At 35.1% G+C, this 17,763-nt stretch overlaps 1 non-coding gene and 4 pseudogenes across 1 annotated transcript; 2 read left to right on the top strand and 3 right to left on the bottom strand.

The window, feature by feature from the left end:
- Positions 1-219: 219 nt before the first annotated feature.
- LOC124892831 lies at positions 220-4,387 on the bottom strand (annotated as a pseudogene).
- Positions 4,388-4,544: 157 nt separating this feature from the next.
- LOC124892833 lies at positions 4,545-7,302 on the bottom strand (annotated as a pseudogene).
- A 26-nt stretch (positions 7,303-7,328) lies between these two features.
- On the bottom strand, positions 7,329-10,588 carry LOC124892823 (annotated as a pseudogene).
- A 1,208-nt stretch (positions 10,589-11,796) lies between these two features.
- On the top strand, positions 11,797-11,868 carry TRNAC-GCA. The gene has a single exon. It is a non-coding gene; the product is annotated as a tRNA-Cys (tRNA).
- Positions 11,869-16,161: 4,293 nt separating this feature from the next.
- LOC124892835 lies at positions 16,162-17,763 on the top strand (annotated as a pseudogene).

Below are 17,763 nucleotides of genomic sequence, written 5' to 3' on the forward strand. Positions count from 1 at the left end.
TCCAATATCTTCTTTTCATTTGTCCCCATAACCTCCCCCCCTTTTTATTCTTAAAAAAGAAGAGACGAGGAACCCTGAACTAATATAAATAATTGTTCTGACGAAACCTTCTCTTCTACTGTAGATTGGATGTAGATACACGACCCAAACCATTATTCTTTTTATTACCAAAGCAAATAACCATCCCAAATGCAGATAGCGAAAGCGATGAATCTGTTGTTAGGAATTATTAAATCCAATAAATGAAGGTTCGGGTATGTCGTGAAATTTTTTTGAAAGACAAGAATCATATCATTTTCTGTGGTGGAACAAAATATCTCTCATCTCCCCCTTGAATAGATTCTTTTTTTTGTTTCCAAAGGAATGTTGTTATGTTGTTTTAACGGGGGAACTAATCCCTTGAATCCGGTACCAACGGGTATCAACCCCCCCCCCCCCCAAAACAACGTTCTCTTTCATGCCTTTCAACCAATAGATACGACCTCGGAGAGCCGCTTTTTCTAAAACTCTAGCAGTTTCTTGAAAACTCGCTTTAGATATGAAACTTTGAGTATTGAGAGATGCTCTTGTTATTCCCAATAAGATGACTTGGTAACAGATCGCCTCTTCCAAAGTGCGACCCATTCGTTCTGCTCGCAACAATCCAATAAGTTCTCCGGGTGAAAAAACATTAGACAGTCCATCTTCTGAAACCAACACTTTTGATGTTATTTGACGTACAATAATTTCTATATGCCTATTATGAATTTGCACCCCCTGGGAGCGATAAACCTGTTGGATTTTATTAACCAAAGAGATTCGGCCTTGTGCTATAGTTAGCTCAGCACCAATCAAGAATCCCCAAGGAATTCCAAGAATTTTTGTAATACATTTGTTCTAACCCTCAACCCTCTTTTCTAGATTCATAGATATTGAATCAATCAAACGCACTTCTAACACCTGTTCTACTTTTGAAAGACCCTGTGTTATATCACTAAATCTCAATTTTTCGTATATAAATGTAACTAATGTATCTCTTTCGTAAAAGATTTCACCATAATGGCCATGAACGGTTGCTTTGGGGGTGGCCAAATAAGGCTTAGCTGATCATATCACTATCGAGTTAACTTGAACAAGTATAACTTGACCCGATTTGAGGGGCGGTCCATTTTTAGCTATACATACATTTTCACAAATAAACTGTCCAAGACTAATTATTTAGATGTCTCTTCACAATAATTGTGATGGAGAAATGACCAATTCAAATTGAATGGATTTAAAATAATGTTACGACATGGATCGGGATTAAAAATTTTTCCATTTTCATCCATTAAATAATATTTAAATTTAATCACTTGAAAGGTCTGGTTTAAATTGTCAAGTTGTAAATAGTTAGTTACTAAGATCTGATTATGAGTTATTAAATGGTAAGATGAATAAAAATTCTCAGTTGGAAGGCATGTTCCTAAAGGGCCTAACGAATTCCTAATTTGAATTAGGGGATCCTTTTTAATTGATTCTTTTATCACACTGTGATATTTTACATCCATGAATGGCCCCATTCGAGAACAATTGGCTCCTGACAAAATTATCAATGATTGACATTCCTTATTTCTATTCAACAACATATGAATAGTTCCTTGAGGTTGGTTAAGAGATTGTTGTTTTTTTGCCTTGGAATAGGAATAAATGGAAGAAAAGGGGTTGATATTGGTACAATCTGATCCATTATCAGAGAGCAATTCTAACCCCGACAGATTATTCCTTTTTCTGATATATAAAATAGGGGATTTCACTAAGTTAATTCTTAGGAAATGTCGAATCAAACCATTTGTGCTTATTTTAACAAAAGAAGCACAGGCTTCTTCGCAAGAAGAACTTTTTTGTCTTAGTTCCAATTCCATACTAAATAAGTCCGAACTAATTGAATACTTGTGTCAGAAATTCATCTAATCGGTTTGCTATTTCCATAAAGGATATAATTAACAACTCGAAGTTGCACATTATCCCTTTCCTACAATGAATCCGGTGGAAAAAGGGTTGCTAAATTTATACCATCCATTATTTCATATGTGACGACAGGTCGAACTAAAACAAAAAACCTTTTCTTACTAGGTGTAATCCGTTGGACATAGACCTAATTTTTAACTTTTTTGGATTCCTTGGAATTTTTTTTCCTGTTCCTGATGGTATCAAAATACCGGTATGTCTGGATATCTTATCTGTCTCTCTGGGAAAATGGATATCTCCAGAAAAGATTTTAAGTCCAATTCATTTATTTTTTCTCTCCACCCGGACCAACCCACCGACTCGGCTTCTTAGATTTAAGGCAATTTGTGTATCTACCCCAATGATACTGTTGTTGCATACCATTATAGAAGAAGATCCGGGCAAGATATGTACTTCTTCAGGAATGACAAAAAATCGATCAACTTTCATTTGGTATTTTGATCGAAATTCCTTGACTCCTCGATACTGAATTAAATCCTCTTTTTTGATGACGGAATGCGTTTCTATAGTCCCATATTTAATAATACTCGAACTCTTTCTTCTGTATCGAGGATCATCGAAATAAGCAAGAATACTATTTCGATGAAAAATACCATTTACAGGGATTTCAATTAAGATACCTAAATAGGGCATTAGTTGATTCTCGAGTCCTTGAATCAAATATAGTGGAATAATGAATTTATGTGTTCGCCTTTTTGACAATAAAGAAGAATTCTCATGGAGAATAGGCGAATATATGAGATTATACTGACCAGTACATATGATTCGATTAAGGTCAGAATAATCAGGAATCCTATCTTCTTTTTTAACATAAAAATTCAAACTAAATAATTTCTGCCTCGCCTGATCATTGGTTACTGAGAGGTTAGAAATATATCTTCACTTGCAAGAAAGAGAATACGCATTCATTTGATCCTAATCCTTGTGGATCGAAAGGTAGACTAGACTGGACCTGCACGGCCCTCCTAATAATATCCATAATGACTTATTTTTGGTAATAGATGAACATTACCGTATGTAAATTCGGGTGCATGATAGACATCAGTACTCCAGTGCATTTCTCTGTCTGAATTAGAATAAATATGTTTTTGAACCTTCTCTTTAAAATTCAAAGTGGATATTCCTGTGCGAATCTTAGCAATTTCTTGTTCTGATTCTACATATTGATATTTTTGAACTAAAAGCAAACTTTTGGGTGGAATATTCACATTATGTATAATATCTTCATTCTCAATAGTTACATAGAAGTCTATAGAACATATAAAGGAGGGATGCCCATGACGTGTACATGTCGGATGAACCAAATCCTCATTGAATTTTATTTTTCCATTAGATGGGGCTCGCACATGTTCTGCAGTACCCCCCATGAATACTCTTCCGGTATGAAAAGTTCTTAATGTTAATTGAGTACCAGGTTCTCTAATCGATTGAACTGCAATAATACCTACAGCTTTCCCCAACTCAACCAGGTCTCCATGAGTAGGACTTCGGCCATAACATAATCGACAAATCAAAGATATACTCCTACAAGTAAAGGGAGTTCGAATAGAGATTGGTTATGCCCAAAAAGTTATGAATCGATTTACAAGTCCAATGCTAATGTCTTGATTTCTAGTGGCAATACATCGCGAACCCATGTATATATCATCTGCTAACACACGACCAATTAATGTTTGACTAAAAATCCTTTCCGGCATCATCCCATTCCGAGGACTCATAGAAATATCCTGGGCGGTGCCATAATCCGTTTGATGGACAACAATGTGTTGAACTAATTCAACAAGTTTGCAAGTGAGATATCCAGCGTCTGATGTTCGTACAGTAGTATCCACAACTCCTTTACGAGCTCCGTAGCAAGAAATGATGTGTTCTGTTAAAGAGAGTCCTTCACGCAAATTGCTTTGAATAGGTAAATCAATCATTTGTCCTTGAGGATCCGACATTAATCCTCTCATACCTACTAATTGATGTACCTGAGATACATTTCCTCGATCTCCCGAGAAAGACAATATATGAACTGGATTAATAGGGTCAGTCATCCTAAAATTTGGATTCATTTCTTATAGCAAATATTCACTTGTAGTATACCATATTTTAATGGATTGATGTAATTTTTCTACCGCATGTACAGTCCCATAATGATGGTGTTTTTCCAAAATCAAACTTTGTTGTTCAGCATTTGGATGAGCCATCCCTTAGAAGGTATTGTTAAATGGTCATCAATTCCTAATGAAATGGATGTAGTAGTAGCTTGTGGGAACTCCAGAGTTTTTACTTGATCCAGGATATGTGATGTGTATTCCATTCTGAAGTGCTCTATTAATCTACTAATAAGTCGTTTCATGGCAGTTCCGTCCATCGCTTTATGGTGAAAGACCAGATTGGCTCGTTCTGCCATAAGTACCTCCATATTCTGCTGAGTAGGATTCAACAATGGGTTTGAGTCGGTGATTGTAAAAGTTCCATTTATCAATCTTGATTCGCATATAAATTCTGGAATTATGTACCTAGATGAACCAAAAAGCCTCGAAGTCCCACGGTATCATAGAATTATGTTAGGTACCATATGAATAGGCTCGAGAAAACCACAATATAGCTTCTTCGATTTCTCGATAAAGAGCAATATAACAAACAGTGGTTCGAATGTATATAAAAAAGATTTATTTTTTTAGACTTCTTACTATTAGATAGTGTCCATAAATCTCATAAAAAGTACCTAAAGATTCATAGTGAACTTTGATGGGAGTTTCTCCTGAAGCAATAACGCATTGATCTAGTCGCCACCGGAGCCACAAAGGACTGTCTAAGTTGATTCGTTTCTACCGATAGGCCTCAATTGCATCATAGGAATTCGAAAAAAGGGTTCTTTCATATACTTACAGTAACTATTGTCACTTCTTTTTTGATTTTTATAGTTTCTGCGATTACATGGATTATATCTATTTACACAAATACCTTGATGATTTCCACTCATTAATACATAGAGTCCAATAAGCATATCTTGTGTTGGTACAAAAATGGGATCCCCAATAGCCCGAAACAAAAGATTCATATGAGAGAACATAAGTAAACGGGCCTCTACTTGAGCCTCCAAGGATAAAGGTACATGAACAGCCATTTGATCTCCATCAAAATCGGCATTGAATCCCTTGCAAACAAATGGATGTAAACAAATAGTGCGCCCCTTCACTAAAATGGGCTGGAATGCCTGTATGCCTAATCTATGCAGAGTGGGTGCTCTATTCAGCAATACAGGATGTCCCTGCATAACTTCTTGAAGGATTTCCCATACAATCGGCTCTTTTTCTCTAATTTTACTCTTAGCAACTCCTATGTTCGAAGCAAGATGTTGTCTAATTAGACCAAAAATTATAAATGTCTGGAAAAGTTCTATTGCTATTTCATGAGGCAATCCACATCTATGTAATGAAAGTGAAGGACCCACGACAATGACAGAATGTCCTAAATAATCAACTTGTTTACCAAGCAGAGTCTCATGAAATCTTCCATCTTTCCCTTTAATTACATCAGAAAATGACTTGTAAACTTTATTATGACCATCCCTCATTGGTTGTCCCCGGATTCCATTATCAAGAAGTGTATCCATGGCTTCTTGTACTAATTTCTCCTGGCATATTTCTAAATCTCCTGGCGTAGATCTACTTGTTGTTAATAGATCGGTAAGGGTATTGTTCCAATAGATAACTCTTCTATAGAGTTCATTAATATCTAAGCTCATTAGTTTACCCCCATCTATCTGAATGATCGGTCTCAACTAAGGAGGAAGAACTGGTAATAGACACAAAACAATCCATTCTGGCTCTATATTTGTTCGAATAAAATGCTTAGCCAATTCCACGCATCTAACCAAAAATTCCTTTCTTCTTCCAACCTTTGGATCTTTGCATTCATTCCCTGTGTGCCCTTCTTCCCCCAATTCTTCCCATTCCACCAATGAATTCTCTATAATAATTTATAAATCTAGATTGGCTAATTGTTCTCGGATAGCACCTACACCAGTAGAGATTTCTCGATTGTAAAATGTATCAAAACCCTGGGTAGTAAAAAAAGTGGGATGTTGTATTTCCAAGATTATTTGATATTTGAATAAACCTCGTAATCGTAAGAAAATGGGCTTTTTAGTTATGGTCCTAGCAAAAGAAAAATTGGGATAGGATTCTATAGGATCTCCCCCCCTTCAAAATCGGACGTGAAAGTTTCCTTTCATCCGGCTCAAGTAGGTCCACCAAATAAGGAAAGGAGTTCTCATTTTAAAACTCTAGAAAATCCCAAAATAAAAGGGTATACTCCTTACTCAAGTTCCTAGTGAAGATGAAACAAGATTTCAGTGATTCTATCTTCTATTAATTGTTTATTCAAATTCAATTCCAACAAATAAAATAGAAAATTCTTGAGTAGTCTACATCCCTTTGAATGATAAATACCTTAACTCTTAATAATTAAACTAAAGGAATTCCTTGGAAGCCATAAGGGATTTACTTGTCTATATATTGTTCTATTCGATCTTTTAGGTGCCGACTTCAGCTCGATGGTTAGACCACCACGCCCTTAAAGTCTATGCGCGATAGATAGACTCCTGGAACCATAATTTCTTTCCACGAAAAGAAAGGAAATGGTTCATTCAATAAAATAAAAAGCTTTTTTTTTAGGTACAAATAGAAATACCTCTTTATTTGATTTTTTACGAAATCGACCATAGATCAATTCCCCTTTTATTTGGGGGTATTGACTACACCCCAATTCTGAGCTTCATGTTACTCTCAAAGTGACATGTCAGGTCCAGGGCATCCTAATTGGATTGACTGGGATTACAGTTTTTCCTTCCGAGTCTGTAAAATCAGAATTTCGATCAAATCACAAATAGCAGTAAACTAGGACTCCTAATTCTTTAAGAGGTTTATCTAAAAGATTTGCAATATAACTAGGAAGACGTTTTAAATACCACACATGGGTTACTGGTCATGCGAGTTTGATATAGCCCATGTGATACCTTCGTATCTGAGAATCAACATATTCAACTCCACATTGTTCACAAAATTTTGGGTCTTTTTTTTTATCTCCGATTACACGATAATTTCCACAACCACAAATTCCACTTTTTATAGGACCAAAAATTCTTTCACAAAATAATCCATCTTTTTTTGGTTTATTAGTTTTGTAATGAAAAGTATAGGGTTTTGTTACCTCTCCAACTATCTCTCTATTAGGCAGGATTTTTGTGGCCCAAGCACTTATTTATTGAGGAGAAACTGATCCAATTCGGAGCTGTTGATATTTATATCTATCGATCATAGAAGAAAAATTATTATTCATTCCGATTAAGCTTCCTTCCTATTAATCTGGAAGTTCTTCTCAGATACAAGGAAATGATTTAGCTCCAGAGCTAAAGATCGTAGTTCTCGAATGAGCAATCAAAAAAATTCTCGAGTATCTTTGGGATTCGGTATTGTTCCCCTAATGATCGTAGTACCAAGTACTTCCTGGCGAGCTCTAATATGATCTGATTTATAAGTAAACATCTCTTGTAAAATATGAGCAACCCCAAACCCTTCTAGAGCCCAAACCTCCATTTCTCCTACCCGCTGTCCCCCCAGTTTGGCACTTCCTCTAAGGGGTTGTTGTGTAATAAGCACATAATGTCCACTGGAACGCCCATGGATTTTATCATCAACTTGATGAATTAATTTCAAGATATAAGGCTTTCCTATTATAACGGGTTTTTCAAAAGGATTCCCCGTCCTTCCAACACATATTCTATTTTTTCCTGGATATTCGGGTTCAAATACCCATGGATTCGATGTTTGCTTACTAGCTTTATATAATTCAGAAAACACTAGTTTTCGTGAAGCTTTTTGTTCATATCTCTCATCAAAAGGTGCTATTCTATAATATCTATCTAGCAGACTCCCTGCTAACCATAGTAAACATTCAAATATCTGTCCTAAATTCATTCATGAAGGTACTCCTAATAGGTTAAAGACCATATCAATGGATCTTCCATCTTGTAAATAAGGTATATCTTGTCTAGGAACAATTTTGGAAATGATACCCTTATTTTCGTGTCTTCTGATTACTTTATCGCCTACTTTGATTTCACGTTTCTGTGAAATATATACATGAATCATTTTGGGATTATAACTAGAACCACCCCTTTTCTGGATCCACCTTACATCAATACTCGCACCCTGCCACCTATAGGTAATTTTAGACAAGTTTCTTTAGAAGTAGATACTTGAATACCAAGTATAGCTCTTAACAATCTATCTTCTGGGGCATACGACGATTATTTCACGACCTGGGGTGTTAATTTACCTACTAAAATATCACCCATCTCTACCCAAGATCCCAGCATCACAATTCCATTTTTGTCTAAATTGCGGAGTAAATGGGCTTCTAAATGTGGTATTTCATTAGTTACTTTTTCAGGGCCTTGACTTGTCACATGAGTCTGAATTTCATATTTTCGTACGTGAAAAAAAGTATAAATATCTTCATATACCAAACGCTCGCTAATAAGTACTGCATCTTTAGAATTGTAAACCTCCCACGGCTTATAAGTTACTAATACGTTTTTCCCCAAAGTAAGTTCGCCACCAACCGTAGCAGCATCATCTGCTAAAATTTGTCCCTTTTTAATGCATTTACCCCGAGGAACTTGGGGTTTTTGATGCATACAAGTATTTTTATTAGAATGTTGATATATAACTAATGGAATGCTTAGAATATCTCCATTACCCGCTAAAAGAATCATATCAGTATTAGTATAAATGACCCTTCCCTCGCGTTTGGCTATAGCAAGAGCCCCCGAATCTGGAGCTGCTTGTCGTTCCAACCTAGATCCAACAATGCATTTCTCGGAGCGAGAAAGAGGAACTGCTTGACGTTTCATATTAGAACTCATTAAATCTCGATTCGCATCATTATGTTCGATAAAAGGAATGAGGGAAGCTTCAATAGAAAAATATTGAAAAGGAAAAATACTTCGAAGATGAACCTTGTCCCATGCAATAGTCAAGAATTCTTGACGGTATCGAGCTGGAACAACCTGTTCTTCCTGAATATCCTAATTTAAGGCTAAAGAATTTCTTGCCGCTACCATATAGTATTCATCTCTACCTGGTGATAAATAAAGCATCCGTACCCCGGTTGAACTCTCAGAAATTTCATAAAAAGGGCTTTCTAGAGATCCCCAATGACCAATCCTCGAATGAATTGCTAAGGATCCAATAAGTCCAACATTGATTCCTTCAGATGTGTCAATTGGGTAAATACGTCCATAGTGACTAGGATGGATATCTCGTATCCAAAAACTAGTAGTGCGACCTGTTAGTCCTCCAGGGCCTAAATAACTTAATTTTCTCCCATGAACTATTTGTTTTAATGGATTTGTTTGATCCAAAACTTGAGATAATTGGTGGAAACCGAAAAAGGATTCATAAGTAGTTGTTAATGGAGTTGAGGTTACCAAATTCTGAGGTGTCGGTATCAATTTATGCCTAATTGCTCCACATATAGTCCCCCGAACCACATTTTCTAAACCAACCAGAGCCAATCCGAATTGATCTTGTAAAAGATCTTCTACAGAATGAATATGATTATTTTTCAAATGATTCATATCGTCAAGTGCACCCATTCCAAATTTCAGCCTAACCAAATGATCGGCGGCTGCCAATATATCTCTTGGTAACAAAAATGCATTGTTCTAGGGTATATCAAGGTTCAGTCTTCGGTTCATATTTCGTCGACCAATCCTTCCTAATTCACATCTTTGTTGAAAGAATTTCTTTTGTAATTCCTTACATAAGGATTCAAAAAATACTAGATCGCCACCTACACAAGAAAATTGTTGATAAAACTTAAAAATGGCATTTTCTTTTGACCTAATTTTTTTTCTCTCCTTATTACTCAGAAAAGACAAAAAAAATTTAGGATAGCAAACATTCTCTATAATTTCTCTTAGATTCAAACCCATAGCTGATGATAGAACTAGAATAGATATTTTTTGTTTTGCTACTTACACGAGCCCATTTCATTGCTTTTCTATCAATTCCTAATTCTGATCTTCCTCCCCAATTTGATATTATGGTGCCAGTATAGACCGAAATTCTGTTATGGTCCAATTCTGATCGATAATAAATACCAGGACTTTGTAATATTTTATTTATCACAATTCTATATATTCCATTGACTATAGAAGTTCCCAGGAATTCATTAGAGGAATGTCTCCGATAAAAATTGTTTGTTCTTGCATATCCCTACTATTTTTCCAACTTAATCCCGCGGATATATATAATTTAGAAGAATATATGAGTGATTCATACACAACATCTCTTTCCTTTATCAAGGGTTCGACCAATTGATATGTTTCCACAAATAATTCAAATTCAATTTCTTTATCAGTATCTTCAATTTTTGGAAACTTATAAAGTTCTTCTGTCAAACCTTGATCAATGAACCTACATAATCCTTCAAATTGTATCTGATTAAATCCAGGTATTATAGATATTCCCTCATTCCATCCCAGAGCATTTTTAATTTCCCATTTACCAAAAAATACCACTATTGGCTCATTCTTCATCTAATTAGATAGATTAGATAAATGATCTAGCAATGGTGGCATTTCAATTTTGTTTACCGAATCACATGCAATTTTACCCAACTCCATATCTGGAATGAATGAAATACGTATGAATGGAGGAAGAACGATAATTTTCTACTTAAATTGAATTAGAATTTATTGGAATTTTCAACAGATACAAATGGAAAGAAATTGATAAAACATCCCTAGAAATGGACTTCTGCTACTTAGACTTATTAATTAAGTTTATAGGATTTTGTATAGAATATAAAAACAAAAATGATTCCATTTCTACCATTATTATGATAATACATATTCCAACCTACTTGAATACCAGAAAAATAAATGGTTTGGACATTTGATTTTTTCACTGAGATAAAGGCATAAAAATCAAAAAGAGAATATATAGAATTAGAATCAGTTTTTTAGCATTTAAACCCCATTTATGTTATGGATTTCGTCGTTCAAAAAATGATTAAAAGAGAAGAGAGAGATTTTGTTTACGGATTTTTGAGTAGAATACGATTGTGAATTGTATATGAAAAGAAGGTTTGTATGGCTTAAAAACATGTGGAGATATCTATAATATCCGTCTTTCTTCTCTTTCTTGTTTTATTGTCGTTCTATGTTCTATTCGGGGCAACACAGGTTGTGCTCTACGAAAACAGAATTTAAATTTTCTATTCAATTCAAAATTCAAATTGAAGTATGATACTTTTCTTATATCTGATAATTCTATATCGGAAACATATATAAATAATATATATCTGTCTAACAATTTCTCTTGGGGGGTTTACATATACTAATAATTGTTGTTATAATTATTATTAAGTTATATTTTCTTATGTCATTAGGAAAACAGAAATTGGAGATTCAAATCCAAGAATTGTTCATGCATTCAAAGTCAATATTTAATGGTTCCTATTTTCATAAAGTTGAATTTTGGATTTTGCGACTGAAAGTCCATATTTGATTTTTTAATAGATTTCAATAGAAAGGTAAGAGAAAGTTTTGAACATTATGAATTTTGAGATAGACTCAATAGAAATTGAAAGGATGAATCAAACCTAATCAAAAGGGAAGAAGGATTAGGATTTCTTTGACTTTTAGGAAAAATTAAGGAAAACAGAACTCAAGGTGCAAGTACGATAAAAAAGTAGTTTAGTAATCCGGGAAAGTTTTCATCTATTTTGTATTTGTAGCATTTTGGTGACATGGCCGAGTGGTAAGGCAGAGGGCTGCAAATCCTTTTTTCCCTAGTTCAAATCCGGGTGTCGCCTGATCAACAAAAAACTAGAAATCTCTTCTTTTCTTCTGTTGATATAACCCGCCGAACGATTCCCAGTAGAAGTAGATAAGGCAAACTATTGATACTTGTTTGATTCTAAACATCTGGTCTGGGGGTTTTTCTAAAAAATTTTAAATATCGTTGCATTTCACATCATTGTATATTTAGGCTTAGGCTAGGCTTCAAGGAAATATTCGAATGCTAGAGGTGCTATCAAGACTTCGTAATTACCTTCTACTACAAATAAAAATTTTATATTATTAATCTATTGTATAATGATTGGAACTTGGGTTAGATTGGATAGCCTGATAGGAAATATAAATAGTTGTGGAAGGCGGTGGAAGATACTTTATTATACGAGGAACTCATGAAAATCTCTGAGTGCTCAAGCATGCAATCAATTGAAATGAGGGTTAACAAAAAAAGAATAGGACCTATTATTCCTATATGTTCCATTAGTAACATTCCTTACTGCGGATTTGCTTGTGTTTAATCTTTCCCGATTAGAAATCATATAGGAATTTCTTATAAAATTAGCGAATTAATCGGACTGTTTTATTAATAGTCTTCGTTCTTTTTGACTCTGCCCCATTGATTCCACTATTATTAGTGAGGAATAATGGAACAATTCCTTTATATTTATAGAGATAGGGGACATAATTCATATGGATATAGTAAGTCTTGCTTGGGATACTTTAATGGTAGTCTTTACTTTTTCCCTTTCACTCGTAGTGTGGGGAAGGAGTGGACTCTAGGGGTCCTACTAATTGAGTTAAGGAAGAAAACTGTATCAATATCAATTGCTTTCTACATCGTTCTGCAACACGTTTGGAACAAAATAAAAATATCTTCATTTTGAAATTCCATTTGACTCGACTGGAGTAACGTATTATAGGAATCAGCCTCCTTCAATCAAAGAGCTATTTCAATGATTCCTATGTTTGTAGTTCGAAAGGAAGAGGATCCTAAGAAATTTATTTGAACCTAATTCTTCATAAATTTTCTAGTCCAATCAATGGCCTCTTACTAGGTGATACTGAGGAGTGCCAGACCCTTTTTTAATTTGTTTCTTTCTTTATTGTTCAAAGAAGAAGTTTTTTGTTAAGTGTATACACACTTTGTATGAGAAAGAAGGGATATAAACATAATGGTTGTCCAACGAGATACTATGTAGAATAAGGTTGTCAGGTGGGTCACATATTGCGTATTTACCGCTTTCGAATTTTTAAAATTGGATTTATACTTTATCAACTTATTTTATATCATGGTTCAGGCGTTAAAAATCAGTGAGATTTACTCTTCCTTTTCGATGTCTGTGGAACTACTGTCAATGGTTTACTCAATTACTTATTGGGAATGTTAAAAAAAAAAGATTACTACGTGATTTTTTGAATATGCCTATATCTGTCACTTTTCCTTCATTGATTTGATTCTTTCAATAGATACCGAGATTCATATTGGAAATAAAAAATATAGTAATTCAAACTATAAGACATAAGAGTAATTCAGATTGATCAGAACAAATAGATATAGCAAATAAATGGAATTGGATGTTATGTCACTCCCATATATGGAATTGATATTCACATATATCAAAGATAATATTGTGGATTGATCTATAGATCCATATCAAATACAACCTCTATCTTTATTTTAGTCCAGGGAGCAGCTACAATCTAACTAATAAATAGTATGGTAGGAAGAAATAGATGAATCTTTCTACCATACTATCTATCTATTAGAATACTGCCGATTCTAGTCCACTCATGTCATTTAAGACATGAAATTGGAATCTTTTTCATTTTATTTCGGCAAATTTGGCTAAGAACTTAGAAGTCAAGTTTCATTCAAATTAGTTAATAATTAATCATTTTGACTGACTGTTTTTACATAAATGATAAGTAGAAAAGAGGTAGGAACTAGAATAAATAGTACAGTAGCAATAAATGCAAAAATATTTACTTCAATAATCTCATTGGTTTTTTACTTCGCAATAACTCGGGATTTAATCCCATAGAGATGATAAATCTTTGGCCTGTAAATTTAATGAATGAATATAACCTATCGATGATCTTGAATCGGATCAATATCATGAGTAAAAATATCTGAACTATCAAATCAATTCATCGTCGAGAATTGAATAGTATAACATAGGAAGTTCTTTTATCCATACCGCCCCAAACTTGGATTCCTGACCCAATCCAACCAAAATTTCTTTATTTATCATTTTTTATCATCTTTTCTTTTTTTTCTCTCTAATCTATCTAGTTCTTTCTTGTATAATCATCTGATGAAGTCTCATCAAACAGCTCTTCCACTTCCAGTGGTCACATAGTTACAAACCCAAACAAATAATAAAATCTAAATGGAAAAAGAAAGGAGTTTAGAACGAAACTATTTTTGACTTGGAAGACAAAGAAGTGTGATAAAGATACGATCGTATAAAATGAATATTCATCAAATTTACTATTTTTCAATTTTTTCTTTCATCGATGGGGCCTTAAAACAAAATGAAAAAGCAGAAAAATGATTCATTCCCCTTTCTAAGAGGAGTAGGATCTTTGGTTGATCTGTCCTTCCCCCTCCTTTCTTCATAGATGATTAGCCCTGGGACACCTATACCAAAAGCTCAGTGTGCAATTTGCATGAAATCTATTTTTCAACTTCAAACTAGTAAGTGACGTTCCATAAATCCGTATCCAGAAAATAAATTATTTTTTTTTGTTTTTTCTGGAAAGTATTTTCTTATATTCAATTTTGTATTGGAGAAGAAAAGAATTCCCTTTGGGTATGTGCACCTCAAAAAGGTATAGTACCTGATTCCATTACATGCATCGGGGTCAATCGAAAAAGCCAGCATTTTTTGGAATACTGACTATAATGCTACCAATAATTGTACTAATCCAACCACATATTACCCAAAGGAAAGAAAAAAGAAATAACGATTTCCCCTTTGCTTTGATGATAAAATTCTGCCCCTTTCCAGTCTCCTAGTTATTTTATTTATTTTATTGAATTTTAGATTTGCTAAAGGGAAAAACAATAGATTATCTTTTTTCCTAACAGACAAAAGAATCTAAAAATAAATATTTGCTCGAACTTTCTTTTTTCTTTCGATCCATGGAAAGATATACTCTAGGGTTTTAGATTTATTTATATGAATTATGAAGGAAAAGGACCGTTTGGTCCTTGAAGAGTTCTTTCAAAACAAAGGATTGATTGAATTGTCTTAATAAGAGAATTCATAGTTCATATGCTTAGTCAGAAGGAATAATCCAATAGAGTTCATGGATTTACCTAGGTCAGTTTATGGGCTAATCAATAAAGGACTTTTATCTTCGAAACCCATTGGAAAGGACAGTGCAAGAGATATCATACAAAAAGAATCGAATCTTTGGACGCCCCGAAAAAGTTATGAGGTGCTCGAAAATGGTCTAAGTAGTTGAATTAGAGGATCGCTATGACTATAGCCATTGGTAAGTTTACCAAAGACAAAAGTGATTTATTTGATATTATGGATGACTGGTTACGGAGGGACCATTTCATTTTTGTAGGCTGGTTCGGTATATTGCTCTTTCCTTGTGCCTATTTTGCTTTAGGGGGTTGGTTCATAGGTACAACCTTTGTAACTTCATGGTATACCCATGGATTGGCCAGTTCTTATTTGGAAGGCTGCAATTTCTTAACTGCCGCGGTCTCTACTCCTGCTAATAGTTTAGCACATTTGTTGTTGTTACTATAGGGTCCTGAAGCACAAGGAGATTTTAATCGTTGGTGTCAATTGGGGGGTCTATGGACTTTTTTTTCTCTACATGGAGCTTTTGGCCTAATAGGTTTTATGTTACGTCAATTCGAGCTTGCTCGATCTGTTCAATTGAGACCTTATAATGCAATCGTATTCTCTGGTCCAATTGTTGTTTTTGTTTCTGTATTTCTGATTTATCCACTAGGTCAGTCTGGTTGGTTCATTGCACCTAGTTTTGGTGTAGCAGCTATATTTCGATTCATCTTATTTTTTCAAGGGTTTCATAATTAGACCTTGAACCCTTTTCATATGATGGGAGTTGCCGGAGTATTGGGCGCTGCTTTGCTATGCGCTATTCATGGTGCTACCGTAGAAAATACTTTATTTGAAGTCGGTGATGGTGCAAATATACTCCATGCTTTTAACCCAACTCAAGCCGAAGAAATTTATTCAATGGTCACCACAAACTGCTTTTGGTCCCAAATCTTTGGGGTTTCTTTTTCCAATAAACGTTGGTTACATTTTGTTTATGTTATTTGTACCAGTAACCGGTTTATGGATGAGTGCTCTTGGAGTAGTCGGTCTAGCCCTAAACCTACATGCCTATGACTTTGTTTCTCAAGAAATTCGCGCAGCGGAAGATCCTGAATTTGAGACTTTCTACACCAAAAATATTCTATTAAATGAAGGTATTCGAGCTTGGATGGCGGCTCAAGATCAGCCTCATGAAAAACATATATTCCCTGAGGAGGTTCTACCACATGGAAACACTCTTTAATGGAACTTTAGCCTTAGCTGGTCGTGACCAAGAAACCACTGGTTTCGTTTGGTGGTCCGAGAATGCCCGACTTATCAATTTATCCGGTAAACTACTAGGGGCTTATGTAGCCCATGCTGGATCGTATTCTGGGTCGGAGCAATGAACCTATTTGAAGTAGCCCATTTCGTACCCGAGAAGCCTATGCATGAACTAGGATTGATTTTACTTCCCCACCTAGCTACTCTAGGTTAGGGGGTAGGCCCTGGGGGCGAAGTTATACACCTTTCCATACTTTGTATCTGGAGTACTTCATTAAATTTCTTCTGCAGTATTGGGCTTTGGCGGCATTTATCATGAACTTCTGGGACCTGAGACACTTGAAGAATCTTTTTCCTTCTTAGGTTATGTCTGGAAAGATCGAAATAAAATGACCACAATTTTTGGTATTCACTTAATCTTGTTAGGTCTAGGTTCTTTTCTTCTAGTATTCAAGGCTCTTTATTTTGGGGGCTTATACGATACATGGGCTCCGGGAGGGGGAGATGTAAGAAAAATTACCAACTTGACCCTTAGCCCGAGTATCATATTTGGTTATTTACTAAAATCCCCTATTGGAGGGGAAGGATGGATTGTTAGTATGGATGATTTAGAAGATATAATTGGAGGACATGTATGGTTAGGTTCCATTTGTATACTTGGTGGAATCTGGCATATCTTAACCAAACCCTTCGCATGGGCTCGACGCGCACTTGTATGGTCTGGAGAGGCTTAATTATCTTATAGTTTAGGGGCTTTAGCCATCTTTTGTTTCATTTCTTGTTGTTTTATCTAGTTCAATAATACCACTTATCCTAGTGAATTTTATGGACTTACTGGACTAGAAGCTTCTCAAGCTCAAGCATTTACTTTTCTAGTTAGAGACCAACGCCTTGGGGCTAACGTGGGATCCGCTCAAGGACCTACTAGTTTAGGTAAATATCTAATGCGTTCCCCAACCAGAGAAGTCATTTTTGGAGGAGAAACTATGCATTTTTTGGGTTCTGCGTGCTCCATGGTTAGAGCCTCTAAGGGGTCCAAATGGGTTAGACTTGAGTAGGTTGAAAAAAGATATACAACCTTGGCAGGAACAGCGTTCCATGGAATATATGACTCATGCTCCTTTAGGTTCTTTAAATTCCTTGGGTGGTGTAGCTACTGAGATCAATGCAGTCAATTATGTCTCTCCTAGAAGTTGGTTAGCTACCTCTCATTTTGTTCGAGGATTCTTCTTCTTTGTAGGTCATTTGTGGCACGCGGGAAGGGCTCGTGCAGCTGCAATAGGATTTGAAAAAGGAATTGATCGTGACCTTGAACATGTTCTTTTCATGACCCCTCTTAATTGA

This window comes from Capsicum annuum, unplaced genomic scaffold (genome assembly GCF_002878395.1).
Source record: "Capsicum annuum cultivar UCD-10X-F1 unplaced genomic scaffold, UCD10Xv1.1 ctg5104, whole genome shotgun sequence".
Taxonomy (NCBI): domain Eukaryota; kingdom Viridiplantae; phylum Streptophyta; class Magnoliopsida; order Solanales; family Solanaceae; genus Capsicum; species Capsicum annuum.